This window comes from Pteropus vampyrus, unplaced genomic scaffold (assembly GCF_000151845.1).
Source record: "Pteropus vampyrus isolate Shadow unplaced genomic scaffold, Pvam_2.0 Scaffold58, whole genome shotgun sequence".
Taxonomy (NCBI): domain Eukaryota; kingdom Metazoa; phylum Chordata; class Mammalia; order Chiroptera; family Pteropodidae; genus Pteropus; species Pteropus vampyrus.
In genome coordinates this window covers 2,242,692-2,248,678 of record NW_011888839.1, presented here as the reverse complement: position 1 = coordinate 2,248,678, position 5,987 = coordinate 2,242,692, and positions in this window count along the sequence as shown.

Here is a 5,987-nt window from a genome sequence, read left to right as displayed (position 1 = left end):
CCTTATTTGAGATTTACCAGTTGAGAGGGGACCAAGGTGAGAGAAGTAGAAATCATCTAGGGTCTTTTGTTCATTTTGGGAGAGTTCCTTTATTCCTCTCCTGCCAACATATTGGTTTAGTAAGCACCTATTATCGTCCCTGCAGGGGAAAAGGGTATCAGGCTAAGATACTTGATCTCAAACCCCTGACAATTTAGTAATTACATTTCTTCATCCCTGGGCTCGTGATAATATGTGTTCTGGTCTTGCTTTCCGGCCCACCTGAAAGAAGCTTTATAGCCCCAATCATTGTAGCTGTGGCATATATCCAGTGTGTTTTGTACTCCTGGCTTCTTCAAAGACCTGGGAGAAGGTCATGGGTATGACCAGAAATCCTTCACATCCTAAATTCCAAACAGACGTGGTAACTACTGCAAACTTATGTTTTCTGTTTCTTTGGTATTATTGTCCCAATTCTGTGCCTCATCCATAGTTCAGTGTTCATGGTGGGATGTTTTATAGTCACTTTTTTTGCATCTGTTCTTAGACTCTATTCCTTGGGCAACCTGAGAATCCTCAGTTCTGGGGGAGCTCATATTATGCATGCTAAGCTTAGTGCAAACAAACACAGGGACATGACATGCTACACAGCCCAGCATCCCTGATCCCAGTCACCGGGTCCAGGGGCTGCCAGACATTGGCCTATCCTTCTGCCACTTTTGGGGGTTCTTTGAAAGCAACCAGGAACACATTACCCAGCAGAACTCCTAACAACAACAACAATGATAGTTAAATGCTTACTGAGTGCTTCTTATATGCCAGGAAATTATCTTATTTAACTTTACAAGAACTAATTTTATCCCACTTACACAGTCGAGAAAAACTAGGACTGACTTTCGCTTCACAAATAGTAAAACAAAATCAAAGAAAAAAGAAAAACAGCTAGAAGTCAAACCCAGATCACTCTGATGCCAGCACTCATTTTTAACCACTCTTGATGATCTCTCTCTTCATAAATAAGCCGGTGTACTCTATGATCTATGAGGACACCCATTAAGAGGTGGAACTTCCCTAGGAATTCATTTTAGCAGGACCTAAGGTAGACATTATGGGAATGTGGTACGCAAAGCATAATTCGAACCTCAGATATCATCCTGTGTTCCTCTCCAGGCAGCTAACCTGGTGCCCAGTTCCTCTGGGCCCTAAAAGCCAAAGGTTTGTATGTGTCACAGTGCAGTGGGCTACCAGCAATAGATTGTAACTGCAGTGAGGTGGAGTGGAGAGGAAGACAAGATAGCACCATTCCCCTCCCCTTGGACAGACCAATTGTACATTTACCACATGTATGAATTATCTGCTTTAATCCTCCTAACAAAGGCCATTTTACAGATGAGGAAAAGGAATCTCGCAGCAGCTTTAGAGGACTTTTTTCAAAGTCATCATACAGCTAAGACAGAGCCAAGATTAAAATTCATCAGTTAACTGCAAAGTCCATCTTCTACCTTGCCCATAGAAGATGAAGAAAAGGAAAGTATTTGAACCATCTCAGAAATGGAAGTGCTACCTCCAGAATAAACCCCATAGCACCGTTTGACCTCTGTCACTGCACATTATTTTAGGGGAATTATAGAAGTAACAATGGGAGAACTCATGCTCTTACCTAGAACAACTCATTCCCACAATGGCCCTTGAGTGGATGGGGGCTAGCAGAGACATAGAAAAACCTCCAAAGAAGTCTGTGGCTACTCCTCTATTGCCTGACCTCAAATTTTGTACCCAACTGAGTTAACCAGAGTCAAGTTCCTAAGAAGGTAAGTTAGTGATCATTTATTGCTGTTTGGCTGTCTCACCCCTACCCCAAGTTCTTGTCAAAGCATTCTTCCCAACCACACATAGTTATCTTAGAGGAAAAAATTTTGGTAAATGCATAAAGGAGCTTAGTCAAGGGGAAAATGGGGACCGAAATCCATCTCACTCTCCACTTGCCACACTGTAGACACAGGCACTAGCTACATTCATCTGGAGGAAGGGCTGTCTTTATAATTTCACAAAGGTTCACTGGCAAGGAGCTGCATCCACCCAGGGCAAGGATATTTTTCTAATTCCTACAAAAGTGCCATCTTGTTAGCACCCCTTAAAGACTAATGCCTTAGATGCCACTGGGATAATTTGATTCTGGTTTCCAGGTAGCTAGCTAACCTACTAATTGGTAAAGTGCAGCCTTTTCTGACTACTGTCCCTCAAAGATTTATATTAGATTTTCCAGTGTGACTTTTTATGAAAATTCCCATAATATTCCTGTATACCTAATATCTGCATGGCATCATGAAGTGTGAAATAACACCTAGAATAAGAGTGAGGTTCTCTTCCTGGCCTTGCCACTGCTTCCCTGGCTTCGAATGAGTCCTTACATCATCAGTATTTTTTTATCTATAACATGAGAGAATTGGATCAGGTGGTTTAAAGAGTTCTAAGATTCTGATTCTAAGTGAGAACTCAAGTAGAATTTGTAGGAGCCTCAAAACTGACTCTGAAATTAAAAATGAAATTGTCCTGGGGGAGTGCTGTCCATAACTCGTGGACAGATAAAGTTGAGAGTGGGCAGTGATAATCAACCGAAAGGGCTTTCTCTATAGTTTTCTTGTTTTCAAACCATCCACGAGGGCAGATCTGTCTCAAAAGCCATGGCTCAGCCTATAGTCCCTACTAAATTCATAGGTCTGACTCTTTCAAGAACTGTAGTTGCTCCTTTCTAATACTCTTCTCCCAATATAGGCGTATGGTTAAAAGTATAAGTGAGGTGTTTGGAATTATAGCTGTGAAATCTTGATCTCCGCTTCTTCCTCCTCTTCTCAACGTAATGCCTGACTGAAGTAAATACTGGAATGAGAGAATAGAGCTGAATTCAATCCAGATAAAAAAAATTTGAGCAGAGAAGGTATATCAAGAACGAATCTGGAATAGTTTTCTAGTTCAGTTTGTGGAATTTATCTTTACCATTTCTAATGCAGTTCTCAGATTAGGGGTGCTTCCTAGATCAGAAGAGAGGAATATTTTCCCCCACGTGTAAAGCAAACTTATTTGAATAGAGAAAGATGAAAATGATCTATTCATCTGTTTTAAATTAAGAATTGAGAACTTAAAACTATTATAAATATAATATGTAACAGGAAAATATGTCAGTTCAAAATTATTGGCTATGAAAGTAGAAAGGAGGTTAGGAAGGAACAGAGGAAGAACATGAGATAGACAAAGCAAGATGGAGAGACAGCATCCTAGATTTTCTAATATTAAGAAAGATAAAGATAAGCACAAAAAGATAATGTGGAGACAGACCGTAAACACATGCAAACACATGCAGACAATCAGAGTTGGACACAGAGAGAGAGAGAGAGGAGAGAGAGAGAGTCAGTCTTTCATGGAATGATACCTTATCTTGGTGTATATCATTAATTTAAGCTAAGCAGCATATCTGACCTGTACACTCACAATTCTACCCCCTATCTCCAGTTTTCTCTGGAGTTACTGAATAGCAACCAGATTATTTCTCCATTCACTACTGCTTCTTTCATGCGGTCCTCACAGTTGTCATCTTGAATTAATGAATTCAAGTTCACTAGGCCGGTTTTATTTGACATTTATATTTTAACCATTTCGCAAAAGACCACAGTGTAGTATTATAGCCTTTAATAAGTAATGTGTGCTGGGAAGCACTCGTCTTCAGTCTATTAACCCTCTGCACTTAATGGAGATTCAGCATCCTATAAAACCTGCGGAATTTGTTGCCTAGTTGATTTAGGGATCCCCCAAACCCCTAGGACAATTTGAGGTTTCTAACCCCTCTTTTGCTGATAGCTCAAATTCCATTAAAAGGTAGCTGGCAGAATTCCCAACACTATACTGGCCTTACCGTTTTTCTCCTTTTTTTGGGGGGAGGGGGGTTGTGGAAAAGAAGAATCACTTTATTTTTTAATTTTTATTTATTTTTAATAAAAGTACTACATGTTTGGGCAAGAAGGCAAACTAGATAGGTCCTGCTAAAGAAAGAATTGTTAATGCATTCTCGGCTTTCAGGGACACCTCCCTCACTTCCTCCACACAGACTGGCCATTAAAAAATATGAGTGAGCAGGAGAATGGGAAGCAATGGAGTCACAAGGATAAAGAATGCCTTGGAGCATCGTTTAAGCAATGGAGTCACAAGGATAAAGAATGCCTTGGAGCATCGTTTAAGCAATGGAGTCACAAGGATAAAGAATTCCTTGGAGCATCGTTTAAGCAATGGAGTCACAAGGATAAAGAATGCCTTGGAGCATCGTTTACATTGCATACTATGTAAATGGTACCCTCTGGAGTTGTGCAACATAGTTACCCTATACACCCTCCAGAAAGATTGCCCTGAAAACAAATGATTATGTCTTCATTGTCTATCACAAGGGGTCATCTTTGAAGGAAAGCAATCTAATGTAGGCCTGGAGATTTTCCGCTGATTAAATCAGCCATGATTTAACTCACAGTCACAGATCATGCAAGGAAATGATACTGACTTTCAGTCTGTTAGCATTCGGCAACATTTCCATACTTCTTTGATACTTTCTGTATTACAAAGGGCTGTGAGCCTGAAAACTTTATTTCCTAAATGTCCTTGTCAGCTAATTTCTTAGGTCCTATCAATGGAAGAAAACAGAAATGAGAAGGCAGGGATAGGGGCAGGGGAAGACACTTTTCTCTTTTGCTTAGGTTCTGGTAATGTCAGGCACCTGCAGATCACTACAGGCTGCTGCACAATTGAATCCGTGGTGGGAAACGTTGGGCCCCCAAAGTGTCAGCAGCAAATTGACCCTCAGGCTCTTGCAGCCTCAGTGGGAGTAAAGGCTGTGGGCTTCTTATGGAGTAGTGACATTAATTAGTGACAGTGGTGCTGGCACAGCATCAGCAGCATTGTACTCATGGAGGAGTCTGGACAACACCACTTAAGCTCAGCCTTAGGACAAAGAGTGGCTTCTGACAGTTACTAGTATCTAGCAAACATCACTTTTCCTTTTTCAATCTTCCAGGCCATCTCATTTGCATAACAAACTTATATTAAATTCCCTCTCTTTATAGTATTTACTTTTTTTTCTACCTAGACATTTTTGTAACTGTAGATAAGAGTAAAAAAAATAAATAAATGACAAGCAATATATGTAGCCTCTCTGAGGCTTTTAAGTATTGGAAAGATCACATATGTAATATAGAATACCAAGATATAAAATGTTTCAAGAAAAAATGTCATCCTCCAAATAGTAAGCTGCAAGAAAGTATGAAAATGGATTTAGAAAAAAGAACAAAAACAAAATATAACTTTTAGAAGTGAAAAACAAATTGGTGAAATAAACAAGTCATGGATAGGTTAAACATCGTATTAGAAAGTTAAAGAGAATTAGTGAACTGAAAGGTAGGTAGCCTAAGGAAATTACAGAGAGACAAAGAGATAAAAATATAAAAGAAAAGGAGAAACATTAAATGTGGAAAAGTAGAAAAAACATTTGATCATCTCTATGCATTAAGAAAACAAAATTCTATGTTGATTCATGGAGAAAAAGACAACTCAAAGACAAATAGGAATAGAAGAGAATAATGTACTTAATCTGATTAAGGTAACTACAAAAAACAAAAACAAAGATTAAAAACCTCAACCTTATCACACTCGTTGTAAATATGGAAACGTTAGAAGCATTCCCTGTATAATCTCAAAAGAATAAGCATGCTACTACCACCACTTCTATACCACATTGCACTGGAGGACTAGAAAGGAGAAAATAAAACTGTCATTATTTTTATATGATATGATTGCTTACTTAGAGAACAAAACATCTGCTGAAGCTTATTCAAAATAATAAGAGACTTGCTCACTGTGGCTGGATATATGATCAACTGTGTTTGTATACATGAAAAAACTAGTAGAAAAATTAATTTTTAAAAACTCACAGTAGCAACAAAAAGTATAAAGTATCTAGGAAAAAAACC